Below are 16538 nucleotides of genomic sequence, written 5' to 3'. Positions count from 1 at the left end.
GATGCCGGCAGCTGGCTCACGGTTTAGTGGAGCGGTGTGCTCGCTCCGGGGAGCACCGAGCCCGCCCCATCGCGGAGCCGAGGGCACGGCCGGCTCGCTCCCAAGGGGGAAGCCCCGCAGTTCTTGCTGCTGAAATAGGTTACCACGGTACGGGGCGCACGGCTGCCTGAGCTGAGAGCGCTGCATTCCTGCAAACAAAATCCTGCGCTTGACTTTCTGCGTTTTTGGCATCAGTTTTTCCCGTTAGAGTGGTGGGACTTCACTGAGAGACTGAGGGCAGCAAGCGAGAGAAATAGGGAAGCACAGGTCATGGTCTTTGGAAGTGGGGTGGTCAAAGCCTTTATAATGAAAAGGGAGAAGCTTTGTAATGCAGCTTTGCTGTTACAACGTACAGTACAGAATTTGGAGAGTGTTGCGTGGAAAAGTTAGCTCCCACGTTGTAATTATGCAACCTTCTGCAGTTTTAGGGAGGTTTAAAAAATACCTTGTGTGTCAGTTGAGTTGGTTTGTGTAAAAGACTTACTGTAATCTTGGAACTTCTTGGGTTTTAACTATCCTGTACATCTATTCAAAAAGAAGACATTGTTTAATGTCAAGTGTGCATTCAGACACCTTGTAAGTTTTCCTGTGAAACAGGTAAATGTGATATCCTGAGATGAGGTCATGCTAGCAAAGTAGCACATGCCATCCATCCCCTTGCTGGGTTGGCTGAGCAGAATGGTCCTTCAGTGAACCGTGAGAATTCAGTGCTTTAACTCTGAAAAATACAGAGATTCTTTTCTCGAGTGAATTCCACTCAAGGAGTCGGTAATGGTGGGGTGGGAAGGAGAACAGTATGTTGGATAAGTGCCCTTTTTTATTCAGAAGAGAATGTGGGAGTGGTGGAAAGTGGTCAATTCAGCTTTTCTTCAAATTTTTCTGATTGTACAATGACCGTGGCATAACAAGTGCGAAAGTAGTATTTGTTAAAGGAATTGACAGAAATAGGTTAGATGCATTTGTGTTAAAAAGTAGCTTAAAATACTTTTTTTTCAGATCATGATCGTGGTCTTTTGTGTTTCTTTGCCTGCTCTTGCGGATGGAAGTCAGCAGGTGATGCTGGGAGGGATGTTGCTTCCTTTATTTCCAGTCCCACCCCACCATTAAATGGGGATGCACACACTTGTTTTAAATTGGGACAGCTGTGTGCCTCCTTTTCTAACAGGATGTGTTCTAAAGAAAACACAATCAGGAAACATAGTGAAGTCTTACACACAGTTAAGCCTGTTTGCATGTCGTTTTAATGCATTAAATGATTAATTATACATGCTAAATGAGGATGTTCCAGCTTTGTTTTATTTCAGTGTCTCAACTTGACTGCTAATGTAGCTTGTACATTTTAGACTTCCTTGTACAAAACTACTGGATAGAAGCATATTTCTGTGAGCATACATAGGATTAAATTAATGCAAATTTCTTACGCAAGTTCATATGCTAACAAGGATGCCTCTGTACTTCAAAAGTTCAGCGTTTTTTGAAATCCTTATCTCTTTGAGGGGATCTGTGATCAACATCTAAAACACCTGTGATCAGGTGCTTGTAACAGAAAGGTTGCAGCATCCAAGGTACCAGACCAGCCAAAAAACAGCTAAGAAAATATTACTGACACGTAATTATACTGATTTTATGTAACTGTCTTGGCAAGTTATCTCTGCTTCCTTATTTTATACAAACACAACCCGAAGATGAAAGGGCGTGAAGGAGAGACACTTAAAAAGAATACTCACCAAATTACACTGGAAAAGGGAGCGATTTTTTTGGCCCCAAAGTTAAGTGTTTTGCTTAGGAGAAATACCTTTTTAATAAATGATCCTCCAGGATCATACCCTAAGGAAAGCTTTATAACAGTGATTTCCTGTTTGCCTAGGACTTCGTTGATTTAAGTGGCCTGGCTTGTCCCAATGGATAGAGAACCACTAGCATCTCTATCCCTGTAATTTCCTGCAAGCTATCTCAGTAGGATTTGGTGATACTTGTCTTTTAGTGATATGAAATTATATAAACCTAGGTTGGATTTATTGCATTGCTTCTAAAAGGAATTCTTTCACCTAATCCCCCTGGAGTAGGGAGAGAAGAGAGCAAAGTGATGACTTTGGTTTTTTTTTTTTTAATTTTTTAAAAAATTTTTATTTCTGAGGAGAGACAGTTTTAAGACTGGAAGATGATTGTACTGAAACTTACCATTACAAATTCCACATAAGACAATATAGCAAATAGTTGCAGTGATTGCTGTAGGCTGGTAATTTCTCCTGTTGTGGAATCTAGAAAACACAGATTAAAAAACTATTGCTAGGAGAACTGCAGAGAATCAGATTTTTCTGCTATGACAAAACAGTTTTCTTAATAAATAGCAGTCCACAAATATTCTGTAAATGAAATATCTGGTCCTTTAAAAACCCTCAAAACCAAAATGGGGCACTAAGAAGGTAAAAGTGCTTCCTGTACATTGCCTTGGTTTGTTTCAGAATGTGGTTAGTGCATGTTTATTCTGGTGTCTCTTCTTATTTTCTTCCTCAAGAGAGTGAATGTGGTTGATTTCATCAGTGTCTTGACTCTTTAGCATTAAATGGATAACTCCACTGCTAAAACAAAATCCCTTACAGCTTTAAGGGGCTGATCCTACTTCCTGTAACATCAATTTGAGCAAAACTGGACATTAGTGATTGGTCAGGCATGTCAATTTTTCTCTCTGTTGAAATCCATCTTAACAAAAGATAATGTCCTCCAAATTTGAAATACTTAATCTCTATTTAAAAGGACATGGTTAAATAGCTTTCTGCTGAGATACTGTGTGATGGAGTTATGGAACTGTGTAAGAATCCATAGTGCAATTACAGTCGTGATATTGTCATTGGGAGACCAATTATGTCAGACTTCCTAAATTATTTGTAAAACCTTAAGAGTGGCTGTGATGCAGAAGACTTCTTGCAAACAAGTTATAATATTCCTTATTGCTTTGTAAAAATAATTGTTGTCACAATGGCCTTGACATCCCGATAATTTGCATGTAGAAGGAAAAACAGACTAATACAACAATCTCATTAAAAGCTGCACAACTGCTTATTTGTTTTAAATCAAAAATAAGCATGAAATTATATGCAGGTGCTGTGTTCTGGAGCTTCTGCATGGCAAGAAGCGTGAGTAATATGATCCTGGTCTTGGAGACTGGTTCAGTACAATGGATGTTTGAGGCTTTTTTGTTTTAGTGCTGAAAGGTAATGTTTCTGATTCTGGCACTTGGCCACCATTAAATTCTCTGCCCCCCTGATGTGACATAGGGCTTCTGCACCTGCCAGTGTCATCAAATATATCAATTTTTCAGTAGGTGACTGCCTATAGGCAGAATACTAAGAAATGCCAGATGTAATTAAGGGTGTTAATTTTGCATCTGACTGTCAGATGCTATTTGGGAAGAGATCCTTTTGGCTCACGTGGCCTTTTAGAAAGCTGTGAAGAAAAATGAATCCAGCTTGGTCTTGAAGTATATTATAAGCGATGTTGTTCTGTCCAGTAAAGAAAAAGGGGGGGAAGATCTTGCGTCAGGAGCGGTTGCAGTGCTCTGAGCAATTGCATTTTCTTGCCTTCTTTAAAAAATGTACACCTTGTAGTTGGGGTCTTACTGAGACTTCCAGCTAGATGGATGGAGGCACGATTTTAGGTGCTTAGTTTAGAAGGTGCCAGACGCCTGGCAGTGCAGAGCTTTGTGGAATGTGTTGAATTGCTGGCTGCTGTTTGTGCTACTTGGTGAATAACTCAGTTCAGCTATTTAATACGTTGATAAACTTGATTTAAGGTGACTAAGCGCCGTTATGGGGGGGAAGCATGCCAGAGACACTCTTTTTATTATTGAGTGTGGGAGAGCAGCTGTGCCCTAAAGAGCTGCTTTTGGAGCACTTGACATTGTTCTGACATCTTGTATCTTTAACATGAAAGGAATTAATTCGCATTAATGTGAATGGATGTCTTTTTGCAGGTGTGATTGGACAGGAGAGGTCTCTATGAACTGGTTTGAAACTGAAGGGAAAAACAACCTCTGCCTAGGGCTGCTATGATCCTAATTTTTTTTTTCTTCCTAACCTGACTTGGATGAACATTCTTTACCTTGTAATCATTTATGTGTTGGCATGTCCTGCAGAGAGAAGTAATACCTAAAATTTTCCTCTTTGGGAAACTCATTTTTCAGCTACATAGCAGTTTACATCTGGGCTTGGTCCATGTTGGTCCCAAGATAATGACATTTCTAATCCTGTTCTGCAGGAGAGTTTAAAATGGTTGCATTGCCTTTGGCTGGCTCCACCTGTTCACGTGCATCGTTTGCTTATCTTCTGTTGGAATGGGGTCTTTCTGAGGTAGGCAGCTTTCAGGGGGCTCTCGGGCTCCTACAAAGGAGGAGCCATGCAGATAATGCTGGAATGCTGGTGCAGCCACAGCTGAGCTTTGGTATGTGACAGCTGTTAAGTACAATGGTCTTTGCAACTTTTAAATTCTGTTGTACTCTTGGCTAGAATCCATAGCTTAAGTACGTGTTAAGTACCGACACGGGAGATTTTAGTGTGATGTACATAGCAGTTACTATATATACAGAATATGTAGTACCTAATTTGGTACATCCAAGAGCTGAATTTCTTCACTGCTGCAGCACAGAACATGGCATTCCTTTTTCCTTTCTTTTCTCTTTAAGGTATTTTGATACTGTCACTATTGCAATTTTTACCAATTATTTCCCCCCCCCTCCTTTTTTTTTAATGGTATAAACATCCTCTTGAGGATGGAATTGCTGATATACCTAAGACCCCTTCTCTAATTAAAGCATCCATCTGTTCTATTAGTACACTGACAGACTGCTATGCATCTAAAGGACTACATGGTTCTTGGGAAGGTACTACTTAATAGTACGAAAAAAAAGGATTAATTTGATCCTGTGTTAGCAACTGGTGTATACTTCTTAACTGTCAAAACATACTTTTATAGCTAAAAAATCTCTTTGTAAAACAATATAAAGAGGAATTTACTTGTTATTTAAATAGTCCTGTAGAAGACAGGCATGCATAAGATAACCTGCCTGAGCAAGTCAATTTGAAAAATGTATGCATGCAGAATTCCATAGAATAGAAGTTTAGAGATGGAAATCCTGCAGACTGTTACTTCTTATACTCAGCTTTCTGATTTGGAGGGAGCCTGTGCCTCACATGCTTACAGCTTCATTTCCCTCTGCATTTAAGGGGTGATCATTTTGAATAACTATTTAAGCTATTAGTTTATCAATTTAGGGCAGGGAGAAAGAAAAAGAAACCAAAGACTGACCATCTGTTTGCCTTGGACAGAAGCAAAGGTAGTTTGACTTAATCTGCAGTGTTTCATTGTTTCACTGCTTGTGAAATGGGGTGCACTGGCATTTTAGTTCAGATCAAAGTGCTCATGTACTTGTTTTCGGCTTCCTTTGAGTCAGTTTCATTGCTGTATTTTAGAACTTGTGCTCAGATGAGGATTTGCACTCTGGGATGCCATTTGTCTGCCTCTGTATTAACTGTATTCTTTAACTCAGAGAACTGAATGCTGTAGCTACCTTTGAGTGTATTTTGGTAAAATATTTTGTGTGTGTGTATGCAAATGGAATAGATTTTGATGCTTCAAGTCAGTTGCAGTTTGTGTGGGGGAACTTAACCCAAGTGAAAAGTGTGGGGTGTGGTGTACCAAAACATCTTCAGATTTGTAAACTTCACTGTCTTGGCCATATGTTTCCAGCTTAGTTTTTACTTCTCTGAGATGTTTAAGAGAAGTGCAACTGACCTTCATAAACAACGAAAAGGTTTTAAACTCACTGAAAAATTAATGTGTCTTAACTTTTTCTTTAAGAAAAAAAACTTTGTCTTTAAGACAGTAATTCTGAAACACTAAGACATTCACAGGGTATTTAAGAAACATCACAGGAGGACAATGGACCTCATTAAAAAACAAACAATGATATCTTTCGTATGAAAATCATCTGAGAGTTTGGAAAGTGTTAAAATTACAACTGCATGGTAGTGTCGGAATTGTGTGTAGATTTGAGGTAGTAAAGGTCTATAAAGTTTATGATTTTTCAGTTTTGTGCTTCATTCCAAAATGACAAGTTTTATTCTTTGTGTAACTTTTGTCCTTAAATAGCTTTTCTAAACAGCTGAATTAGCTGTAGTGTTGCCTTTTTTTGTGAGAATAATCTGTACATTTTTCACTAGAAAATAACCTGTATTCATTGTAGATTAGTTATTTTTTTTCAATAAGTCTGGCATTTATCCACCATGGTATCCTAATATAGATACAGCTTTCTAAAAATAACTCGTGGCAGATTTGAATTGAACATTTTCCCACTGATTGCTGTTACATACTGACATCACCTTAGGTATCTGAGAATTTTAAACTTAAGTATTGCTATTTATGATATATTTTATTTAACTCCTTGTCTACTTTTTTATCATATGTGTGCTATATGATAATAAACTGTGGACATAAAGAAAAAACATTACTTGCTGTTTGGAATGCAGCAGCTGTTGTACCATCACGGAGGGATGCATGTGGGTTTTAAATGAATAACAATACTGCATTTTGCTGAGCTTCTGATCGAGATTTCAAGTTGGCAGAGTGAATGGTAGAACTGGTTTTCTGTGGTGTCTGTGCTGGCACAGCCACTGTGGTGTTTGTTTTTGTTTTTTTTTTTTTTTAAGAAGGCACTGTCAGTAATTGCCCTTTGGGGTCTTTTCCATGGATGTGGTCACCAGGGCCCTCTCTTCTCCCTTCCACTGTCACATAAAATCATTTAGTTATGTAAGTGGATAGTCGAAGTTCTTTATGCCAGTTGTCCCAACCAGGATTCCTTTTGCTTCCCTGGTTAGCTAGCTAGCTAGTCCTGGCCTTGGGGTCTGATGCCTGAGACTTTCTGCTCCCATGGATGGGGTCAAATATGTGAAAGAATGGGAATGATACATAATCTCTTGGGGGTTTTGTACCCCCCTTCCTGCTCCATCCCCCCATTATTTAGGGGGCAAAAATTGTTCTTTGGAGGACATTGCATTTAAAAATGACAACTGTAAAATCAGGAAGAAAGACCTCCTGGAGTGAAGTGATTTAATTTCACAATGTAGCATACTCTTCTTTGAAGCTTTTTCTGTCGATAGGGAAGTAAAATTTCTTCCAGCTGGCTTTGACTTATTTGGATGGATGCTGAAAATACTCATTGCTCAACTAACTGTGTGTTCCTCGATTTGACAGCTAAGAATAACTATTTACATATTGATGCAAAATACTGAGTTTCAGGGAATCTTTCTCTCCAGTTTTATCTAGTTTAGTTCTTGGTAGAAGAAAAATGAAAATTGTGTAAGTGGGCAAGATTTTTAGAGTTTACATCGGGGTGTTTTTGTGGGCCAGAGGTAGATTTGTTCCTCTGCAGGGTATTAATTGTTCTTGGTCTTGTGCAGTGGCAACGGGAATATTCAACTTTACTAGGCTTTGGATTGTAGTCATAATTCTCAAAAGCCCATAATAGCTACTTGAACCGGTTCTTCTCATCTTCAAGCACTCCAAATACCGTGCCAACTTATTTAAATAAAGACAAAACAATGGGTCTTGGTCCAGGGGGTAATGAGGAGCTGGAATGCCTTTGAAGTTCAGAACCCTGAGCTGTAGGTGTAATTTACATAAACCTCATTATGTAATCTGAATGCAATTTCTCTTCCTGTTTGTTTGATTTATGAAGCTTTGTGTCCAAAGAGAAAGAGATAGTAAGACCTGTAATTAAGATACGTGCCAGGCCACTCCTTTTCGGAATGTGTGCTCTGGGGAGGAGAGAATGTAGATGTAGCATTAAGTGTAGAACAAAACCTGTGATTCAGGCACCTTCAGTTGTTGAGAATAATTCTGACTCTCTTCCTTTGAAAAAGCTTCATGCTTCTTTAAACAATAACTATGCCTAGATCAAACTGTTATTGGCTCTAATATAAATGGTACAGAAAAGTTTGGAAGTCCTTACCAGCAGCAATTTTGCTTTTATATACACCATGGAGGAACTCTATCTAAGCAGCTCTCATGAGTTTTAGAGCTGCCTTGAAAGTTTTAAGTATCTAAGTGGACAGTGTGTTTTCTGATCAGAATTGTGTACAGTGACATTTTGTTGCTCTCATTCAAGCACTTGCTTTGTCTTGCTGCCAGATCCTCTCTGACCTTTTTATTACAGCAGATAGTAAGTAGGAGCACTGCATTTGTGCTTAGAGTCCCACAAGCAGCAAAGCTAACAATGTGTGCAGTCTACTTGCTTATTAGATGATTGATCAGCTGAACCAGTGACTTCTTATCATGAGTTCTTTTATGATTATTGACTCGAATTCATACAACTTCAGAGGTCGTAAAAGACCTCCAAGGTCATTGAATCCAACCTTTGATTGAACACCTCCCTGCCAGCTAAACACTAAGTGCCATGTCCTGTTGTTTATTGAATGCTTCCAGGGATGGGGACTTCACCACCTTCCTAGGCGGGCTATTCCAGTGCCTGACCATCCTTTTGGTGAAGAAATTCTTCCTGATTCCAACTTGAGTCTCACCTGGTGCAGCTTGAGGCCATTTCCTCTTGTCCTGTCACTTGTTGCCTGGAAAAAGAGACCACCATCCACCTGGCTCCTTTCAGGCAGTTTTAGAGGGTGATAAGGTCCCTGCTGAACTTTTTCTTCCAGCCTAAGCAACCCCAGCTCCCTCAGGTACTTCTCATCGTACTTGTGCTGCAGAACCTTCACCAGCTCTGTTGTCCTTCTCTGGACGTGCTCCAGCCCCTCAATGTCCTTCTTGCTGTGAGGGGCCCAGAACTGGACACAGGATTCAAGGTGTACCCTCACCAGTGCTGGATACAGGGGGACAATCCCTGCCCTGCTCCTGCTGGCCACACAAGTGCTGACACAGGCCAGGATGCCCTTGGCCTTTTTGGCCACCTGGGCATACACTGGCTCTTGTTCAGCTGCTGTCAACCAGCACCTGCAGGTCCTTTTCCACCTGGCAGCTTTCCAGCCTGTAAGCTCTGCATGGGGTTGTTGTGACTGAAGTGCAGGACTAGGAAGTGATGAAGGAAGGTATTTTTCCTTATTGTGTGTTATTTAGTGGGACAGACAGACCTCTAGGGGACATCAGTGAGCAATCATTTTATTTATGAAACTTTTTAGGTTGTCTCAGGCATAATTACTGTGTGTCACTGTTGACTTTCTGCATCTACGTCTGTTTGCTTTCATGCTGTGAAGCTTGTCGGAGGAAATAAAGACGTTAATGACAGAGTGTTAGGAATGAAGTGGTGGAACCTCTGGAAGATGGCTAGCATGTCTAATGAACAGAAGTTAACAGTCAGGAGCTCTTGGTTTCTTCTGGTACCAGTATTTCATGGCCACAAACACTAAAGCATGATAGTTTGCAGGTTGCAAAAAGGATGTGTCTCAAAGAGAAGTTAATCATATATGTGTGGGAGATGCAATTTAACATTTCAGAAATACAAACAGGAGTTTGTTGAAAGCTGTGCAGTATGTATGCAATTATACAGAATTGTTCCTGAGTTGAGGACTTCTAATGTACTGTCTTGGTAGAAGCATGGTTGTGTGGATTAAAAATGGATTATTTAGAAGTAGGCCTTGTGGGGTTTCACCCCTGGATTGGGGTGACCCCGAAAGATGGAAAAGTTTCTCCTCCAACCATGCTTTCGAAGAAAGACTCAGTAGTCCTCTGTTGTCTGTTCTTTAGGTTGTTTATTGTTGTTTATCTAAAAGATTCTTCTCCTGAACTGCTGTGGCCCGTTCAGCAGGTCAGACAAAGGCACACTGCCCTCCCAGGGGGCTGGTGCCATCTTTTATATCATACATTACGTACTACATGTTTATACTTTTCCCCCAATGCCTGTTATCTATATTGAACGGTGACTTTCTACTCTAAACCAATCTGTGAGTGCCAACATCACCAAAGACATGGAGGCTGGGAAGGAGAAAGAAGGAGGACAGGGCACACCCAAATCCTTCCATCTTAGATCTCCTGACCCCCATGTACAAAACTTGGACCCCTGCGTACAAGGCTTAAAACCCCCCTGTACAGCACTCAAAAATCCTTCCTTTCACTTTGTGACTACTTCTTACTACAATACCTAACTTGTGTGTGTGGCTTGTAATTCTTCATAGAGAGTTGGTAATTTGCTCCATGGGCTAAGATCAAAACCCCACGTGTGTCTTTGGCTGCATGGCAGGGTCTCAGAGCCCTCTGCCAGCGGCTCTGGCCATCCAGGGCACCCAGAGGGGTGTCCTGGGTTCCAACAAGGCCTGAGTTTATATCCTTTCAGAGCAAGGAGCTAACATTTTTGTCTTAGGTGTCAGCTAATAAAAGAAAATACTGACCAAAAAAATTTGAAATGTCCAAGCTCTGGGAAGTTGCTGGAATGTGTCTTTTTTTTTTCTTTCCCCCCCCCCCCCCCCCCCCTTTTTGTTTGTTTGTTCTGTTTTTGTTTTATGGGTAAGGTGGGTGGGTTTGTTTGATGGCATGAAAAACATGTTCCTTCTCTGTATAAAATAAAGAACCTATAGTCTGTATATTATTCCCTGTGAATAAACAAAGGTTAATGTGGTACATTTCAGGCTATCAAATACAGAAAGTGCTTCCATTTCATGATTTCCAGAACAATGGTATCATCTGTATAAGCATATTCATCCCTGCTAAGATTAGACTATAGCACTGAGAACTGCTTGGTGTGTGTGTCTTTAATCTCCTTAATCAAATGACAGTGTTAATTCCTGCTAATACGAGAAGAATACATTAAATGATTTTACTTATTTTGCTTTACAGGTTATGTATTCAATGTGTCTCTTTTAAGAAAAATGCTTCAGAATGCTTCTTTCTTCTTTTCTGAATCTTTGTGGTAAAAGATCCTAGTTTATTTTGAGACTTGCAGCTTCTTGTAATTGAAATCTAGAATGAAAATATATTGATCAGTATCACTAGATACTGTAATACAGAGATTAAGATAGCTTGTTGCCTGCAGTGGACTAGGCCATATTCTTCTGTGAGTGTCGGAGTAGATGTTTCTCTGCTGGAACTCGAGGTATGTTTGATGTTTAATTTGCAGCACGGGGTGGGATGTGATCCTTTGTGCAGTGCTCTACTGGAGCGTGAGCAGTTTCAGCACATCTTGCTGCTTCAGTTCTATGTTAGTAGGAGAGTTTTGAGTTCCTGGCAAATAATTGATACTACTTACACTGTGGAAATGGGGAATGCAGATTTGTCACCTTGGTTGTGAACAGCACTGTCTTGAGAGTGTCAGCAGATTGCAAAGCAGAGATCAACTGTAGATCCTTTCAGCCCCGAACAGGCAGCTAGTTACTTCTCCCCACTTTTGCCTTATTTTTTTCCTTCTTTTTTTCTACTTGTCTTTTTTTGCAGTGCTTTAATTTTTCTTCTTTTTCTGTTTTTCCTTTTTGTCTTTTTTTTCCTTCCCACCTTCTTTTCCTCTTTCCTTTTTTCCCCCCTCTTTCCTTTTCCTCTTCCTACTGGAAGTTTTTGGACATTCTTCGCTGCATTTACCAACTCAGCCTTTTTGTACATTTTGAGCCTTCTTATTGAAGGTTTTGGAGGGTTTCTTTTCAATATGCATGTATCAGCAGGCCTCTTTGCATGTTCCTCATTCTCCTGCGCCTGTATCTGTGAGGCTGTGTATTAAACAGTTCCACTGCATTACTTGTGGAGAAGAGCATTTGTTCTAGTATGGCTAACACAGGCCTGCAAAAATAAGTAAGTAAAATTCTCTCCAGAGTGACAGCACATGGCTGTAACAAATTGCTGTCTATATGTCAACTATGTAGGATCAGGCAACAGTGTAGTCAAAAGAGATAAAAAGAACAGAGCCTTAAAGCAGTTGAAGGTGTACTGTTCCTTTATATTACAGGAATAAGCATTTGAAAAGTTTTTAGATTTTTTTTTTTTTGTTTCAATGAAAACTCCTGTGTCGCGTGTCCTGTTCTTCATCCAGCAGAGCATCTCTAGCAAATGTAGGGTTTTAAAAGGTGAGGGTTGTGGCCTGGGTTGTCTGTTACAAGAATTTGTAAACTGATTATAAAATCAAGGAAAAAAAAGGCTGATTTTGCATAGTAAGAACTATGGCTGATGGTAGAAGAATTCATGCTGTTATAGCCTTTGAACCTAGAATTGGATGTACTGATTCTTTAGCATTAGACTGACTTGTAAACAGTGGTATTACATGCAGCACATCCTTAAAGCTTCTGCTTTTTAGGAATATATACAGCAGACATGGAAGAGATTCAGCATTTGTCACTGCTCTCATGTTTGTTGTCACCAGCTAAGCTAGGCACGATCAACTAGACAAGTTAAATAAAACATGCAGTTAACAATCATTGTGCTTTCTGAATTGTGAACAAAAGTGGTCCTAGGGAGTATTGTACTGGGAAAGTTAGTCTCCTCTTTTAGCCCTGAAAAAGGGCTACAAAATTCCTAGTAGGCAGGTCCCAGGACCTCAGTGTTCAGACTTCTGTCCAGAAGAGGGTTGCATGCCAACCATATGAATTTCAGTGGGGTGAGTGCCAGATTCTGCACCTGGAATGTGGGAACCTGAGATATGCACACAACCTGGGGAATGAGAGGTTGGAGGGAAGCCTCACAGAAAGAGATCTGGGGATCCTGGTCAATGGCAAATAGAATATGAGTCAGCAGTGTGCCTTTGCACCCAAAAGGGCTTAACATCTTCCTGAGGTGCATCAGGCACAGCACTACCAGCCAGTTGAGGGAGGGGATTGTCCTGCTCTGCTCTGCACTGGTGCAGCCTCGCCTTGAACATTGTGTGCAATTTTGGGCACCACGGTATGAGAAAGATTTCAGGCCATTGAAAAGAGTTCAAATCAGGGCTACAAAGGTGGTGAAGGATCTAGAGGGGAAACCTTTTGAGGAGTTGCTGAGTTCAACTTGGTTTGTTCATCCTGGGGAAGAGGAGACTGAGGGGGAAACCTCATTGTAGCCTACAGCTTCCTGCCGAGGAGAGGTTGAGGGGCAGGCACCGATCTCCTCTGTGACCAGTGACAGGACCCAAGGGAATGGCATGAAGCTGTGTCAGGGGAGGTTTTAGGCTGGAAGTCAGGAAACCACCAGAATATGGTTGGACACTGGAACAGGCTCCCCAGGGAAGTCCCCAGGCCTGCCAGAGTTCAGGAAGTGTTTGGTCATCGTTTTCAGACACATGGTGTGATTCTTGTGGCTGTCGTTGGCTGGGTGCTGAGGAGCTGGACTTCAATGACCCTTGTGGGTCCCTTACAACTCAGAATATTCTATGATTTTATATGTCCTTGTCCTTGGTGAAACAAGAACAACTGTAATTTTAGTAGAGGTGAACTGTTCTTGCATCTATGTGTTCTTTATTTTGTGAGATTCTTAACCATGTTGCAGTTGAAGCTGGGGAATTGCCTTTCCAGATGTGGTATTGTTAGCTCGAGTTTGTTCTTTTACTGTGTGTGTAGGTAGTCTTTAATTAGAGATGGTATTTAACATGCTCTTCAGTAGGTTCTTTGGCAATTGTACCTTGGCACTATGGATTTCTGGTTGCACTGGCCTTTTTCTTCACATTTGCTTTGCATTTTTCATATTCAGGTTTGACTTTAGCTCATATCCCTAATTTTCATGTACAGCATCTTCTCAGTTGAAAATCCTTGGGACTGTTCTCTGTAGACATGACTATACTGCTTTGCTGCAAAATACATAGTTGTCTGAAGATGGTTGGAGACTAATGTCTAACTTTCATACCTAATGTAGATGCTATCCATACCAAAACAAATGCTGTGGCCTACAGTCATTTATGTCCACTTTTTATTTTTATAAACCCACCAACCTTTTTGTAGCAGACATGTCTGAATATAATGATGTCTTCATCCATAGCTGGGAAATAGTGCAATACCCTTACTTTCCTAATGAAATATTAGACAAACCTTGTCTTATCATTCATGCATAAACATCCTGCTCTGTCTTCTTGGATTCTCTTGTGCATTTGCTTCTCCACACTGGAGTTACAGTTGTCCTTTTGGCAGCTGATGCTGAGGAGAATACAGCCCTGTGGGACTGTCTGCAGGCAGGCTCACCTGGCAGTTTTGCTCTGGGTGGGAATATTTGCTTCCCTTCTTGGTAGTGAAAAGCATGGTGGTGGCTGGTTGCAGGTCTCATTAGGCCATGCCAGCATGGCCACTGCCATGAGCATTTCACTGTGATTTGATGAGATGTAGGGCTGTCACCTCTCTGGCAAGGCACAAGGATGAGGTGCTGCTGTCTCATATGTACCAGCCTGGGTTCCCAAATTGCAAGCATGGCTAGCTGAACTGTAAAAATGAGTGCACAGTGCTCTGGGTCATTTTGAGCTTTCCTTCTGTGTGCTATTTTTGCCCTGTCCATTTTCTCATGTGTATGTGAGGCTGTTGAGAGATTTGCAGTAGAGTCCTCAGTTAGAGGAAGCTGCTCTGACTTTGTTTCCTAATGATCTGTAAGGCAGATGGCTGAGCGCATTTGTTCCTTGGTAGTTATAAAGGGGGGGGAAGGTAGCATGGGATGGGAGGGAAAAAAGGAGTTTTTGAATCTCTGTGGTTACTGGTAGTTGTTACTCTTATTAATGTGTGTGCTTTGGTTTTTACTGAAGGCACTTCTGAAGTAAAAAGAGGGTTTGAATGCTGATGTATGAGTTCATCCAGGTAACGGAGATAAATACGGTTGTAACTTGTTTGCAGGTGTCATGAGTCTCATGGTGAGCAAAGAGCAAGGGTAAAAACCCCATGTGGGAGAGAAGCAGGGCTTGTCTCAGGCTAGCTGGTGAGGACTCTTGCCTGCAGGTAGAGCAGTGAGTGCTCTGCCACCATCGGTAGCTCTGCTGGATCTGGCAGCAGTGTGGTGGTGACATCACCCTGAGGAGAGGGAGAAGGTTAGGCAGAGTCACTGGGGCTGCTTGTTCTGCGCAGGCACTCGGGGAAAGGGTTTCTTTCGTATGCTGTCTAATGGATTCAGCCTTTTATGTTATAATATAATTAAATAACCAAGCCTTTGTGAGGCTCCTGAATTCCTTTAATTTAGCGGCAGCACAGAAGCTGAATTCAGAGTATTCATGGGCCTGTACTATCTCCCTGACTACTTGCCAGGTCTATTCATGCTGTTCTGAGTGCAGGAAGTTCTCACATTCATTCAGGGTTGGGGGTTGGGGGTGGAAGGCCTTGTGTGGTTGGCTTTTTTTTTTTTTTTTTTTTTTGTAAGCAAGGGAAATGGTTATAAGGAAAATTCTTCAGCAATTCCCTGGGACCAATTTACCAACTGTTAATCTGTGAGTAAATAATGGGAACAGTTTATACACTTGGCAGCTCTTGAGAAAGAGCAAAGAATCATGAGAAGTTCACAGTCCACAGCCCCAAGATAGCTGAATCCTTTGGTATGTTCGGATTTGTCTGAACAGGGATAGATTAGCACTTTTTTGCTAGCACATGTAATCTTAGATATTCTGAAGTGCTGAGTTTGATGAGGAAAACTTTATGCTGGCATGTGGTGGCTGGCTGTTTACATTTAACTTGCTCAAGTTAAATAGTTCTGTTTCTATTTGAGTATTAAGGCTCTAGCCAATATGTTTGTTGTCCAGACTGTTAGTAATGGTCTCTCAAGGAGGGCATGAGGAAGTGTATTTGCCGCCTGGTGAGAAGAAAGCTGGCAACAGGGGCTTTCCTTTGGTTTAGGGAAGGGGAGAGAGAGGAGAGAAGAAGGTGAAAGAAAACTGAGAAAACAATTACTAAATCAAAGCTAGTAGTCAAAGCTACAAAATGCTCTGCAAACTTAAGCATTCATTTCACTTCTCAGGAGCTATCTCACATCTCTGATCTGTGGTCTCTAATCTTTAGATACCACAATGATAGATTTTACTGACACGTGTAAAGGGCATTGGAAAAGGGAAAGTCACATATTGGTGTGGGTTTTCTGCTGTTACAGCTGAGACATTGAGAAAAGCACACAGCTATCTAGGATGAATATAGCAGGATTTGGGCAAGTTGCCATTTTTACCAAAACAAACAGATTTGGGGTGGTACAGACCCTTCTGGTATTTGCTTGTTAACAAGTTTCTGGATTGTCTGTTGCAAAATGGAGAGAGAAGTGCTTGATTGGACAGTGGATATACATGATTTGGTACCTGAATAGCAAGAAAGTCCATAGATGAAAAGCTTTTTATGTAGTCAGGGTGGGCTATATCTAGCATGTTTCATCTGGAAACTGAATTGGAGGTGGGGAACCCAGAGTTTGTGTGTCTGGCTCATAGCATGTAGTGAAGTATGTGTTTTTATGCTGGTGTATAAAACCTGCAAGCCACTGTACCCTTAAAAATAATGTTTTAAACTTGGATTACCTTAAAGCTAAGTAATCACCTTTATAAGGTTTCATCTTTATTGGGATCCTGGCATGTGTAGAACATAAGCATTGCCCTGTTGTGAGACTTA

At 40.9% G+C, this 16538-nt stretch overlaps 1 protein-coding gene across 1 annotated transcript in view; it reads left to right on the top strand.

Moving 5' to 3' along the window:
- Positions 1 to 16538, top strand: part of PHLPP1 (PH domain and leucine rich repeat protein phosphatase 1) — a 137426-nt gene that overhangs the window by 1867 nt on the left and 119021 nt on the right. The window lies entirely within an intron of this gene.

This window comes from Motacilla alba, chromosome 2 (genome assembly GCF_015832195.1).
Source record: "Motacilla alba alba isolate MOTALB_02 chromosome 2, Motacilla_alba_V1.0_pri, whole genome shotgun sequence".
Taxonomy (NCBI): Eukaryota; Metazoa; Chordata; class Aves; order Passeriformes; family Motacillidae; genus Motacilla; species Motacilla alba.
Note: the sequence above shows the minus strand (reverse complement) of the source record. Positions and strands in the feature narration are given on the sequence as shown.